General features: G+C 38.1%; 1 long non-coding RNA gene across 2 annotated transcripts in view; it reads right to left on the reverse strand.

The window, feature by feature from the left end:
* The window catches only part of LOC150068960 (uncharacterized), a 78,635-nt gene that overhangs the window by 15,155 nt on the left and 47,788 nt on the right, over positions 1 to 15,692 (reverse strand). The window contains exon 1 of one of the 2 annotated variants that reach the window (XR_016535111.1): positions 7,607 to 7,736. The exons of the other annotated variant lie outside the window; for it this stretch is intronic. This is a non-coding gene — a long non-coding RNA (uncharacterized LOC150068960). Of the gene's footprint in view, positions 1 to 7,606; positions 7,737 to 15,692 lie in introns of those variants that run through there. 2 annotated transcript variants of the gene reach the window in all.

Consider the following 15,692-nt stretch of genomic DNA (forward strand, 5'->3'; position numbering starts at 1 on the left):
ACAACACTGTGATTCCATGACACTCCAGTAAGATAGCAATAAAACAATAAAACAGCAAATGCTGCTATGGATATTGGAGCAGGGAAGGAGCTACACTTTTGGTGATAATGTAAAAGTTTGTGCCACCACTCTAGAAAAAAAATTTGGAGATTCAAAAACCTAAACATAGAAGTACCCTCTGGTTTGTGATATCACTCTTTACCATCTACCCATAATATTAAAAATCAAGATGCAATAAAAACATTTCTACATCATCCATGTTCACTGATTATTCATGACAATCAATTTCTATAAATACCTCATATGCTCCATAATAAATGAGTGGACAGAGAAAAAAATGTGTGTATATGTGTATCTACCTAGATAAATGGATACAATAATGTAACTTAACAACTCAGAAACACTTTAATGCAATGAATACCACCAGGAAGCTGACAAATGATTTGGCAGTGGTGTGAGGTAATGGGTGGAGCAACAAGAAAGAACTGTGAGCAAATACAGAATATAGTCTTATATTCAAAGCATAATAAGGAAAATATTGAAATATATAACCTGAGAGTATGGATGGGATAGGGAAACATAAGAGTCCCGTGATCATGTATAAGAAATAATTACAAAAATTTGTCAAAGGAATGGAATCATTATTTTGTGAATCCAGTTCTCCAGATCTGGAGCTTACCTCTATGTAATTCTATAAGATTAGATATATTTAAAAATACTTTAATTTCCTGACTTCTTTGGCTATCATATGTATATTTAAGAAAGGCATTTGGCCCCCAAAATGGAATTGACCTCAGATGCACTATAGTTTTTTTTTATCACACATAGAAAGACACAAAGTTTTAAAAGTCCCTGCTCCATTTAAGATATTCATGTAAATTACAATATGTGATCTCAATAAATACAGAGTAATTGTATATACCTATGACATTTCCCTATACTTATCATTATTTTCCTCATATCCAACTTGGACTTCATTGTTCATATCTGCCAAAATATCAAACTGTCATCAGTATGGCAACATATTAGAAAAGTTACCTGAAACTCTGCTCATACTTACTAATTTCTACAAATGCAAAAGCAATTCTACATCCTGTAAATTTACTCCACTTCCATTCTTTCAGCAAATATATTTGCCTCTGAATTTTTGCACTGCGATTGATGGAGCAAGCTTGTCAACTCCATGACGCTCTGCCCCTTATTAGGACCTTCTTTTTTCCATACTTCTGTTCTCACTCCCCCTGCTACCTCCACATCATCCTTTCTCTCCTCTTGCATCAAAGTTTTCCTTTGCCCACACTATTTTAATTAGTTGGTATCAAATTATTAAGTTTGTCATTTTCCCCACCTCAATGTATCATATTAAATTAAAATTAGAATGCATAGGCCTCTAGTAATTTCTAGTAACATAGTTATGTTAGTAGATTCTTGTGGTCATGAACTATGTGAATGGCTCCATTCCAGCTTTGTTGATTTTGCTGGTTAATTGGCGGTAATTGTCTCACAGTGTATAAGTGTCAGCACAGGGTATAACCACACAGCCCAAAGCTCTTGCTGCTGCTAACACTTCACCCTGTCTAATCCCTGCTCTCCTAGACCCTTCTTCACTAGACCCTCTCTCTTGCTCCTTATTGTTGGTGTCAATTCTCAAAAACTTCTTGCAGTCGTATCTGTACCTTTTCTCTGATCAAGAAGCTTAATGAGCATATGAACCCTAATATTAAACTGTTACCAGTCTGGACTACGGAACTTGGCTGTTTAACTGAATCTCTGTTCATATTTAAGTTCCATCACAGGTACAATGGCAGCTCTTATTCCTGAAGTCACCTACAATTCCAATTTTTTAGCAACAAATTTACTTACGAATTTTCACTCAGAACAATTATCTAGAAGAAATCAAACTTCCAAATACACTTCCTTAAAAGGCACATTGATGAACACACTGTTTCATCATTTTTCTCTTGTTGCAACCAAGTGACCTTTTATGATTATAATCTTAATTAGCTTGAAAGACATCATGAAGTAAAGTTACAATGGGCCATATCTATAAATCTAGCTGGAATTCAAGAATTTAAGAATTGTAGTCCACAGCCAGCCCAGAGGAGAAAGAGTCTTATTTACATTTAACCACCAAAAACCTGGAAATGCAGCTGCTGTCCTCCACCCTCCCCCATTGCAGCTGCCTCCCCTGCACACCCCCAGCCAGCAGCCCTGCAGCCCCACAATCTCTGCAAGGCCCCATCACCTCAACTGCCTCTACCAAGGCATATGGACCCCTACTGAGAACCTGCCCCACACACACCACTGTCTGCAGTGTCCCAAATTCCCTGCACCAAAGCCGCTACCTAAAAGGAGCAGACCATATCCAAAGGGAACACAGAACCAAACTCTCTCCCTAAACTTACAAAGGTTACCAGTGATAGTGCTAGGAAACGACCCAGAGCCACCTTGCAAGAGCAAACTACAAATCCCAACTCCCCTGAATCTCCCAACATGAAGCCTGAGAATGAGATTCTAGGTAACAGTCACACTCCCTTCTCAAGAATATGTTGGACTCCAACCAAGACACAGGAAATCCAACCACTCCAAGGCATGCAATGTTTCATCAAGAGATGGATTAAAGGACTCTGTGGGGACTACAGATCCCCCAAATATACTAGGAAAATATATCTTCATTAGTTTGTTCTATTTTATTTAGATTTAGGATTAGATGCATTTAAAAGCAATTTCAATTCTTTGACTTCAATAACATTGAAGTCCAAATTGAAGAAAGGTATTTGGCCTGAAAGTGACCTCTGTACATTTCAGATTTATTGGAAAGAGAGAGAAAATTCATTTTTCTATCAAATGCTTGCCAAATTTTCTTTGAAGTCACTTCCTGCTTCTGTACAGAAGATGATGTATCTCAAGTGCTATTAAGTTCATGTGTGAACTCTGTGAAAATGTACTATATTTACTGACATTACAACTTCTACCTATACCTATCTAGTCTCTTTAGCCAAACTTTACTTCCAACAGAGGCTACAATGTCACTCATTCTCATTACTCTCCTGGACATTCTTCTCTAGACCCTCACTCCTAGTCTTTGTTGTTAAGTCTCAACTCAAGAAAGTCTCCTGTAGCCATATTTGTACCTTCTCTCTGACCACAGAGCTTTGACAATGAGCAATTAGACACATGTCAACCCTAATATCAAGCTGTTATCAGCCTGTTTCACATAGTTTGACCATTTAACTGACTCTCTGATTATATTTATTTATGTTTCTATTACAGGTACAATGGCAGCTCTCATTCCTAAAGATCACAATTCCAATTCTTTCAGCAAATAAGTTTACTTCTGAATTTTTACTTTCAACATGATCAAGAAATCACTTGAAATTCTTTACAATCTTTCTGAAAAATCTTACTGTTCCATACCCTCTTTGTTTCATCATTCACTACTCTTTCTCTTGCATCATATGTCCTTCATACCTACAACATTGTTGATTTGCATCAGACAATTGCTTTATTGTCTTATTGTTTTCTGGCCTTATTCTGTTTAAATGACCTGAGATTTACCATATGAATGTAACACCTGGAAGTTCCCTGGTTTCAAGAAGGGATACAAGCCTGGAGTTGAGAATAAATGGAGCTGCAGTCTTTACCTGGGCTGCAGACCTTCCAGACCCCATGTGTTTGTCTCTCTTCTATTTTTTCCAATCCCTGCCCCCTATTTCAAGAACCCCAATTTGCTGCCGGTAGGCCCCGGCACATTAAGTATCTTGTACTAACATTTTGCTGTTCTTCACACTCTTTTCCACTCAGTTTTCTTTTTTTTTTTACTTTTTACCTCAACATTTTATTGTCCTCATAAAAAAAAAACAGACTTCATGATGGTGGTATCTTCATAATAAAGGTTGGAACTGAGAACTGGATCACTTGGCCCTTTCTCTTTTTATCTCCCCCCAGTTCAAAATGTTTGCATCTCTTAATAGCTAGCATTCTCTTAGATCTGCACTTAGACTCAACATATTCAAGCCTCAACACAATCTTCTTTGTAGTCTTAGCTCTTTTCCAGAAAATTGGCTCAGTCTTACTGCCATAGCTACTCTGTTTCTGTCAAGGATGCTTTCCCTGGGCATAAAGAGAAAGAATCCTTGCCCTTCTTGTATTGTGTTCCATTGTGAGGCTGTCTGTTGTCCTTCCTAGGGCATGTTCGGTCAAATATCATCCTGATGCTCTGAGTTACAAAATCTTGCTGGGCACGGTGGCTCACGTTGTTATCTTAGCTACTCAGGAAGAAGAGATATGAGGATCAAGGTTCAGAGCCAGCCTGGGCACAAAAGGAACTGAGATTCATCTCTAATTAATCTCTAGAAAATGGGAAGTGGGGATAACTCAATGGTAGGGTGGTAGCATGACACTGAAGAGCTCAGGGACAGCGCCCAGGACAAGTTCAAGCCCCATGACCCACACACAAAAAGATCTTAACAATCTAATATTGTTATCAACTGTAACACAAAGTTATTGTTTTTAATTAAACCACATGTAGTTATACCATATGCAGTTACAAAGTATGGTAGAAGTTCCTTTCTATATGGCAAAATAAAAAATTGAGACACAGAGAATTTTAGGAACCAAGCAATAAACATACACAGGTGATACAAAAAATTTTGAACCTATGAGACCCTATTCCTAGATTTTAGGATACAGTAAAAAGAATGGTTAAAAGATAGGGTGTAAAGAGTTCTCAATAATTTGCATTTAAAAAATTGCTATCAAATTATATAACATAGAAAATTATGAGAAAATAACCCTAAACAACTGAATTAATAAGAGGAAATAGCAAAATTTATCAAGCATACTTTAGAATTGAAGGTAAAAAAATAAAATACCCCACAAGACAGAAAAAGGTGAAGGTGTGGTGTAAATGGTAGAACTTCAGACTTGAACAAACAAAGCCACTTAGGAAGCAATAACCTGAGATATGCCCTAATATTAACATAAAACACACAAAAATAACCAATACATTTCTGGCAATAATAGGAAAGGCAGTACAGTTAAATCTGTATTTCATAGCTATCGTACAAATAAAGTCATATATGATTTAAATGAAGTCATAAAGTATTTGAAGAAAATAGACATCAAGTTTCCTCACTGTACTGTCAGAGATAAAAAAGAAAATCAGAAAAATCAAAACTAAGGAAAAACTCCATAAAATATCTGAAAAACCTATAAAATATTCATAAAAATTATTTTGCACATTTATTAATGGTGTAAAAATTACTATACTCCATTATTATTTGCTATTACTGGCTGCATGAGAACAGGACAAGGTTTAGAGCTAGGTTTAGAGCTCAGAGATCAGTAATAAGTATGAAAAGTGTTTTTAAAAAATGAGTTGTGGAAGGGTATCAAGATATATCACAGCATCATGTATATTAGCTCTTATTTTCAAGAATAGCACACTCAAACTATGTTACGGAATGACAATATGAAAAGGATAGAAATGCAGTGAAACAAATGTAATCACTATTTCATTTAAATTTTCTTGCCATTTCCTCATTCATAAATGCTACATTTATAAAAATGTTTTCACTAGTAGTACTCTCATTTGCTTGCTTGCCTTTGGAGGTCTGCTGCCTATTTGTTAGCATGTGGGCTGATATTTGGGCAGTTCATGCTTAGAAACTAGAAAGTATAATAAACATAAAAAAGAAAAACAGAAGATTTGTGATCTTTATTCAAAACACATTGCTATCTATTGTTAGAGGAAATGCCAAGGAAATTTCAAAACCTAAATGAATAAGATAAATCAGTCAACTGGCATTTGTATCATAAAGACTCCAATGGGGATATTAAAACACTACAATCCATCAAGTCATTTTTAAAAAAGAAAGCTATGCATGGTGAATCCCAGCTATACTTCTAGATATTCAGTAGGATGATATTAGGATGATCAAAATTAAATTCAAAGTCAGTGTAAGACAAAACTTAACAAGACCACATCAGAACTAAGAATAGAGGCCCATTCATAGCATCTCAGCTGTTTTTGTAGAATACAAAAATAGAAGGAATATACTACAGGCTGGCACAGGCCAAAAGGGAGATATCTCAAAAATCATAGCATACTAAGGTTCAAGTGACACTTGTCTACGAGTACAAAGGCCCATCTTTAGAACCCCAGAATTGCCAAACTCAAAAGAAAAAAAATATATATATGCATATACATACACATATGTACTATGTATGTTTCACACATGTAGACACTAAAGTTTGCAAATTCCTTTCATTGACACAGATTTAGAGAAATTTAAAGTCTTAAGATCAAAACTTCCCAGACATAGATGGGAAAAAATTCTGGACATTTGTTCTGTGGAATTAATTAGTTCATGAAAACTGGTTTAAAATTGTATTGACAAATGGAGAATTGAATTATCCCTTCTATTTTACTCCAAATTTTCAAAAATGCTTCAAGAGAAGCCCCCATAGATTGGAAAATTATCAAAAGAACATTACCTTTCTGACAACACAATTGTTGTAAATTATTTTATCCACCATGGCCCTAGAGTATTAAAGATGTTTTCAGTAAATACTATGCAAGTGATTCAGTATAACTTCAAAATATGAGGCAGGGAGTATAATCAGATGACCTTTGGAATCAGGATACAATTCCATTTCAGGAAATGGAGCAACAGGCCTTTTCTTTTTGTCTTGTTTTTTCATTTATCTGTCCGTGGGTAAATCTGTTCCTCCAAATGCAGGAACAAATTCAGTCTGATATCAATAGATACCATGTTGAACGAACTATAATATTATATGAAGAGTGTAAGTACAGGAGGAAAAGAAAGCCAAGGAAGAGATTACACAGTCCAAAAAGAATTGTAAAGGTAATCATTACCATACTTATGTAAATGTAACCCCCTCTGATATACAGAGGGGGTTATAATCACAACAATAAATAAAAAGCACCAAAAAGAATCAGTAAGTAAAAGCATCACTAAGAGGGTTTTAAATGCAGAGCTGCTGTGTGACTCATTATGTGCCTGTCGAAGATTAAGTCTTGAGTTTGATTGCCAACAGACCATCAGGAAAAGAAGGATGAGAGCAGTGTAGGAGAATCTAGAGAAGAAATAATGCACCAAGCAGTTAATTAAAAACAGATAGTTAATTATCACCTTGTTCTGTTATTTTCACTGTTACCTAGTAAACTTATGGGAATCTGCTTTGTTCTCATAACTCCATGTTGCCCCCATGGCCTCCTGACCAATCTTCCCTGGTAACTCTCATGGTTCGCAGGAAATTTTAAGTCCTGTCAGAGTCAGGACACCCTACCAGAAATCCCCAACAGGACAGGACAAAGGAATTCCAAAGATCTCATGTATGAATACATGAACCCCAGGGCTGGGAGTTTGGCCTACTGGGAGCTTGTCCAGCATGCACGAAGACCCAGGTTCAATTCCTCAGTACCACATACTTGGAAAAGCTGAAGTGGAGCTGTGTCTCAAGTGGTAGGGCTCTAGCCTGGAGAAAGCCCAAGGACAGTGCTCAGGCTCTGACTTCATGCACCAGGCATGAAATAATAATCCTAAAACCCTTCCCTATATTTATCATTACATGGACTCACCCCCTCTGCAACCAAGTTGTTAAGCGTAAAGTTCTGGTCTGCCGAGGTCTCTGCCTTCTTTTTCTCCATTCTTGTGCTGATCTTCCTAACAGTCAAGATTGGAGGGCTCTTGTCCTTATGGGGGATGCTGTATTTCTCTCTCTCTCTCTCTCTCTCTCTCTCTCTCTCTCTCTCTCTCTCTCTCTCTCTCTGTCTTCTCTTCCTTTCTCTCCTGTTATTTTCTGAGAGCCAAACAGTTCTCCTGCTTATTATAATTGCTGGAAGCCTTTGGCACTAAGCTGCCTCAGTGCCAAATAAGGGAGGCTAACCTTGACAGTCTACATTTACTTGACTGGTAAACTCAGTTGTAAGACTACTGCAAATGTCCCTGTCTCTGTGTGTCTCTGTGTCTGTATCTCTCTCCTTCTGTCTCCACAAAACAGTGGCTTAATAAACCCCCATCTATATCCCACCCATGACTAATCTTTTATTGAAGATAATTACCAAGTGTGCTGGTTGTAAGGAGAAATATTTACAAACAGATGAAGCAAAAGCAATGAGACCCTCTTTTAAGCTCTCCACTGACCTCCTCCTCCTCCAGCTGTAACTGCCATCTACCAATTCCATGACCACTCCAACCAGCTGTGATAGAGAACATTGTAGCCCTTTCTCTAATCTTGGCAATCAATTATACTTCCAATGTGAGAGAGGGAATTTAGATTAGGATAAAATGTATCAAAGCTGCTCTTCCTGGTGTGCTGGTCTAGCTCTGGGGTAACAAACAGTACTGCATTCTTTGTGCAAAATTGCCTTGAGAAAGTCTCCTATATCTATTTTGTGTCCATATATTAATTTCTGATGCTGTCATTCTACAGGTGTGAGGTTACCAAGAATTAAATGGCTCAGCATACCAAAAGAACAACTAGGCAATTGTCAACTCAAACTGCACAGAAGGTTATCAGATTTGAATGTGAACAGATGTGTCTAAGAGTCATTACATTAACAAAATTATGTCAATGGATTTCAAAAGTTTTCTAAAAGTTAATTCAAAATTCAACTTCAAGAAAAAATCAGGGGCGCGGAGTTTGGCCTAGTGATAGAGTACTTGCCTAGTGTGTATGAAGCTGGAAGTGGTGCTGAGGCTCAAGCGATAGAGCTTTGGCCTTGAGAAAGTCCAAGGTCAGTGTTCAGGCTCTGAGCTCAGGCCAAGGACTGGCAAAAAAAATAAAGAAAGAAATAAAAAAGAAAAAATCAGTACGAAGATAAAGGAATATAACGGAAAAAGTTAAAGCCTAGAGTAACAGATAGTAAATGCTCATCTCAAAGGATAAACATTTGTGTAGTATACATTTTTTCTTCAAGATTTCTGCTTTTCTGAGTGTCTGGCTAGTTTGTCTGTTTGCTTGCTTACTCTATAAAATTCTGCCAAGTTTATAAAGTAAACAGTAGCACAGTTGGTATATAACTGACTGTGATTTTAAAACCTGTCTAAAGATTTTTCTTAAGGTAAAGAATTAATATACTGGTGTAAAATCAGTATCCCAGTTTTTATTCTGTCTGTGAAAATAAAGAAATTGCTTATGTGTTTATATCAAGGGTTGTCAATACAGCTCCCAAAAACCTGAATTTTTCATTTTAATAAAAAAGGTTTAATGACATATACAATTCTTCCCATCTTAAATAGTATCCTAAAGTGTTCTACATAACTAAAAATAAATCAGTTAATCAGTTAAAAGTTTTTTGTTTGACTTTTAATTTAGTTTTGTTTTTGGTGTTGTCAGTGGTGAGGCTTGAACCCAGGGACTGGTCACTGTCCCAAAGCACTAAGCTCAAGGCTAGTGTTCTACCACTTAAGCAACAGCCTCCTGAGTAGCTACGATTAAAAGATATGAGCCACTGGACCCCAGCTCATTTATTGTTTTAAAACTTTAGTAAGGAAGTACGACTGTAGCTCAAGGGGTAGTGTGTTAGCCTTGAGCTGAAGAGCTCAGCGCCATTGCCCAGGCCCAGAGATGAAGTCCCATGACCCCCCTCCCCCCCAAAAAAAAACTTTAGTGATGGCTACTGTTAAGTCTTTTTATTACAGATTTGATCCTTGCAACATTTACAGCCAGACCCACAGAGGCTAAATAACTCTTACAAGTATTGTTGGTCAAATTTAAATTTTATTCTTAATAAGTTCAAGATTAATCCTGCTTAAAAACTATTTCTGTTGATCTCCTCTTTGCTTCATTTGGAAATAAAAGGGCCTATTGGCACCGACTCTCACGTGACCTGTCAGTGTCACCTCCTTCCAAAGTGGGATTCAGACAAAGGGACATCCAAGAAATGAGAAAAATAAAAATAAAAATACCACTTAGGACATTATCCCAGCAAGGAGAAGAGAGCCTAGCAAATCCACCCAGACAGTCATGGTGACACCCAGAGGCAGTTGGGAAGAATTGCTCAGATAAGACCATGGCATCAGATCCTGAAAGGAGGCACCTGTGCTTCTCTCTTTAAAAGTAATCAAAGCCAGGAGATCAAAAGAAAATGGCTCACAAGCCTGCCTATCTAATGCCCATCTCTGTCTATTTCTTGGACTCAGGATAGTTTTCCCATTCCTGGGTGTCCTATCCATGCACATGGACATTCCTTTTTTCCTGTAATGAGCCCCAACTGGGTTTGTGCTCTAAAAAGACCATTTTTGTTTGTGACCAGGGTGTGTTTTCCTGTGTCAGTCTTGTCAACCGTTCCTGCCACTTTGTCAGTCTTTTGCCTGGTGGTAACTCAATTGCAGAGACATCTCAATAGCTGATAGGAATCAAGCTATTGGACATCCTTGTGGGATTCCTTCTCACAATGGTCCCCCTGGGCTGGGCGCCTCTATGGGACCTTTAACAATCACCTCTTTTACTTCTCCTTCTTGGACCCTGTCCAAGAAATTTCTTTTTAATAAGGTAACCACCGTCATTCCGGTCACCCCTCAGAGAAAGTCGAAGATATCCTATTACTATAGACAACCCAAGGCTTCACTTACCTTACCCTGCCCTGCCCAGCAGAAACTGGGACCCTGAAGACCCCAGCTTTAGTGACTCCTCAATGGCTCCATGTCAGCAGAAAGTAGCAAGAAAAGACCATGGCATCCCCCAAGTTTTAATACTCACCCCACTTCAGAGACTCAGTGATGGGAATCTGTTTTGTTCTAAGTTGCTCCCATAGCCCACTGACCACCCTTCCTCAAGGATCCCTACTGGTTCCCTGGAAAAATTTACCCCTCATCTTGTCTGAAAGTGCAGGACTGTGATTGTCAGAAGGACACCCCTACCGTAAATCCCCAACAGGACAGGACAAAGATATTTTAAAAAAGAATCTCATCTTTGAAATTACAAAAATTTTAAACCTCCATAAACCCCACTCTTTGTTTATTTGATACTACAGCCATGGTTTAACTGAGGTCTCTGCCTTCTCTTCTTTCATCCACTTGATCTTTCCTAACACTCACAACTTAGTTTCCTAACATAACTGCAATCTGAATATCATTTATATGCAGGAAGAACAATCCATTGTTTTTTCATAGGAAACAAAGGTCCTGACTCTCATCCAGAAAATCCATTGTGCTGTGAGGTGTGCCCACCTACTGTTTTCACTTAGCTATCAGAAGTAATGCACTGCATGTAAACCTTTACTTCTGAACTTCCAGAAATCACTCTTCCTTCACAATGTGATGCTTCTGTTTATCATATTATTGTGAAAGAGAAATCCTGCATGATCATATGCGCTATGGAAGGAAGAACTAACTAAACCAAACAATATGTTATCATTTCATGTTTCCTACCAGGGTCAAACCAATCTTTAAATAAAACAGAATCTGGCTTCGAAAACATTTCCCAGGGCCTGTGCAAATGGACTTTTCACAACCTGCAAAGCCTTCTTTTCATGTCTTGCCAAAAAATTGAATTTTATTGTTGGAGTAAAAACAAATGAAAGGACAGTAACTATAAGACACCTTGGTCTACGTGCTGCAATAATTTACACATAAATACAATCATATGAAATGGATATTATGGCTTGCCATTTATAGAACGGGAAGTTGAAAAGACATCAATAGCTGAAAAGAGGAGTCAATTTCTTCATTCTACATTATGAGAAAAATAATATATGAGTGAAGAAATATACAGTTACTATTTCAATAAGATTAACCTTTATGCTTAGTTCTTTTAACATTACTTGTTATCTTTCTAGCCTAACAATTTCTTTGTGTGTGAAGGAGTAACAGATAATGTATTTGTTGTTCATAGTCCTTCCATACACCCTCCAATACCATAATAGTAATTCCTTAATCTTTCGAATAAAAAAGGTTTCTAATAAAAGAAATAAAGCAAACATGTAGAAGTATGATTTGAACACTGTGCATCTCAGGATTATTAGGCTGGCAGTTTTGCGATGACTTTTGAAAATAAGACTTCAGGTCAGGTCATAATGTGAGTTTGCTCAGTTTTGGGAGGTGACAGAGAATGAGCAAAACTATTTCTTAAAAAGGACAGGTCTCATAAAAGAGCCTAAACTGGGCCCTTTACAGAGCCTGTCTCTGTCTCTAGCTTTGCACTTACCTATTAAAAGGAAGGTAAAATGAGATCAGTAGGATACACCCAAAACAAGTTATTTACCTGGTCCACTTACTAAAGGAAATGTGGACATAGAAGAGTACAGAGTAGATAAAGAAGGAAAGTTACGAGCATACAGATTGAAGGTAGCTATCTGCATGACATTTGCATGCCAAAGAGTGGCCTCAGAAGAATGAAACTGTGCTAATGCCTTGATCTTTGATTTCAATTTGTAGAGAAAATAACTTTCTCAACAAAAACTTTTATATCACTCAATCCAGAGAAATTTGTTATGGAAGCCCTATCAAAGTAAGCTAGGTATCTTTGACATATAAGCCTAGACATTTCAAAGGATTTTTGTCGTGCCGGTGAATTTAACACTCTTGAATCTGGGGGCTTTAATCAAGAATCAGTTCGCATTTTTCCAAGTTTATTTTGCAGATCCTAATTATTTACATATCATTGGCTTATTAGTCTCCATACTTAATTTAGCTTCAATATAATAAAATCCAATTTTGAATGATACATCTACAATAACAGTTAATTCTTATCATGAGTCCATGCACAATTCTGCCTTACATATTTTCAAGCCTTGTTGCAAAAGGGTCAAACAAATAGTTATGAATAAAGGTTTACAAGTTCCTAAGTGATTCTAATGTAGGAGTTCTATAAAAGGGAAGGTACATTAATTTTTCTGGTCACTAGCCCATCATTTAAAACATTATTGCAAATGTACTTTTAATAAATAACATATTTGAGAGTTACTGAGACAACCTCCTTAAGTTTTAAAAATAAATCATCCAAGCAATTCTGGGATACATATACAGTGTATATACAGGTTAATGACATTTTAAATAATAGTCCAGAAATTTTACATTAAAATTTGGGCTGTCATCATTGAAACAAAATTGATTACTCCAAAAATTTTGTCTTGAACTTAGTTCCACGGATGATGGAAATGCTTTTGAGATGTTAAACCCTTTCGCCTATGAGTGCTGCCCATTATTCATAACTTGATACTGAGTCACTTTGTATAAAAGCCCTGCATTTATTCAATATCTTCAATGGCAAGTTAATTTCTTAACTTCTAATTTTTGAACTTTATTAAATTTCGTAGTTCTTTTACTCATGCTTTCAGAGGATTAACATGGGAAAAAGATTGCATTTTCCACCATGAGATGAGATCATATTTACTTTAAAACATACTAAAATGGCTTATAATGGTACATATTTCTCCATTTCTCCAAATTGCCTTATATCCTGCTTTATACCTGCTACTTGTAAAAGGTGAATGATTTATGCGATCTGAAGAGAAACCAGATTATGGATCTGCTATGGATTTTATACTTTTAAATATCAATTAAATTTGGTCTAGTATACCAGATATGAGAGAACTGATCTAGTGCATAAGATTGCCATGTTTCTATTCTCATTGTGTGTTTCATTGTGTATTGGCAGAACTCTTTTTGTGATTCCTGGAGTGTTGGGAGCCAGAGTGGAATCAAACTGTACCTTGACTTGCATCAGACGATGGCTATATTGTCTTATTGCTTTCTGGCCCTATTCTATGTAAATGACCTGAGAATTACCATATGAATGTAACACCTGGAGGTTCCCTGGGAGAGGAGGAGGGATGAAGGGGGAGGGGAAAATAAACGCGGCAGTCGAGTCAGTCTTTGCCTGGACTGCGGACATCCCGGACCTAGTGTGTCTGTCTCTCTTCTTTTTCTTCCTAGTCCTTGTCCCCTATTTCAGGAACCCCAATCTGCGAACCCTGGTTTGCTGCCGGTTGGCCCCGGCATCTGGCGCCTGAACAGGGACCCTGAAAATCTGGGACGAAGGTGAAGGACCCCTCCCTGTGGTGAGTAACACATCGTAGGACTATTAAGAGAGTATAGTCAGGAGTAAAAATTATGGGTCAAGCTAATAGCCATGGGTTATTTCTACCGATCTTAACAGGCCTATTTGAAGCCCACGGAACGTGGGTGGAAGAGGGGGTGCTTCAGAGCTTCCTACAGTTTCTCAAGGAGGCATGCCCGAGGTCTATAGAGGAGGAATTCCAAAAAGCCTGGCAGCGGATAGGAAAAAGAATTCAAGATTATTATGATGTATATGGCCCCGAAAAGACCCCAGTAGAGGCTACTACTGTATGGAATTTAGTAAGTAAATACATAGATCCTCTACATGAAGATGCTGAACTTAATCTTGAATTAAGGGAACTTTATGAGTTAAAGGACCCTTCTGAAGAACCTGAGGCTGAGCCATATGCCACAGCCCAAGAGAGTCTAAGTGAGATTTTGAAAAGGGAACAACAACCAGTAGATATTGAGTATCAGAATTCAGGTTTGAATATCAAGGAGGAAAGTTATGATGAGTCAATGGAGGGCCAAATGGCTACGATGGAGAAGAAGTTAGAAGAAATCCTACATTTTCTATCGAAAATGGGGACAGAGCAGAGAGCCCCCCCAGAAGTAGGAAAGAAATATGACCCTCAGGCCACTATGGTGTCTGATTCTAAACCTTACCCCTCACACCCACCGCCTCCGGCTGCAGCCTTACGGCCTCAATCCCTTTCTCAACCTTTAGGCAAGCCTAAAGGCCCTAGCAACAAGTCCCTTTTAACAGGCACTACAACCAGGCACAGTGAATCGCAATTAAACCTGACTCAGGCTGCTAGAGAGAGGGAAGGTATTTCAGGGCCTCGATGCTTCCCTAGTTTAGTTGATCATGATGAACAAGTATACCATCAACCTGTTCCTGTTAAACTATTACAGGATTTAAAAAATGCCTGCTCCCAATATGGGCCAACTGCCCCTTTTACTCAAGTAATATTGGAGGCCGCGTGTGCTGGTATTGCATGCCCAAATGACTGGAAGCGGCTTGCCAGAGCATGCCTTAGTGCGGGAGAGTACTTATTATGGGAGACAGAGTTCACTGCACAGTGTCGGGCTAAAATTGAAACAAATAGGTCTAATAACCTGCCTTACACTGTTGATCAGTTGTTAGGAGAGGGAACCTATAAAAACACCAAAGATCAATTGGGTTATGCAAAGGAGGCCTATTTACAAATAAATGCTGCGGCGAGAGAGGCTTGGAAAAAGTTACGCAATTCCAATCGTACAAAAAATCTAGTAGAAGTTAAACAGGGACCAAATGAGCCTTATCTAGAATTTTTGTCTCGATTAATGGAGACTGCAGACCGCCTAGTACAAGATGAGAATGCAAGGGAGATTATAGTTAGACACATAGCCTATGAAAATGCCAACGCCGCCTGTCAGGCAGCTATCAGACCCCATAGGAATAAGGGAGGAATCACGGACTTTATTTCACTGTGTGCTGATATTGGACCCTCCCATGTACAAGGCCTTACTTTAGCCGCCGCTCCTCAAGGAAAGACTGTTAGTGAGTCTCTAAAATATAGAGGTCAGCGGCATTCTCGGGATGCTAGACCCCCAGGGCGTTGCTTCTCTTGTGGACAAATAGGACATTGGATGACGCAATGCCCACGCCAGGCCAGGCAA

This window comes from Megascapheus bottae, chromosome 1 (genome assembly GCF_031878675.1).
Source record: "Megascapheus bottae isolate mThoBot1 chromosome 1, mThoBot2.hap1, whole genome shotgun sequence".
In the NCBI taxonomy this organism is placed as follows: domain Eukaryota; kingdom Metazoa; phylum Chordata; class Mammalia; order Rodentia; family Geomyidae; genus Megascapheus; species Megascapheus bottae.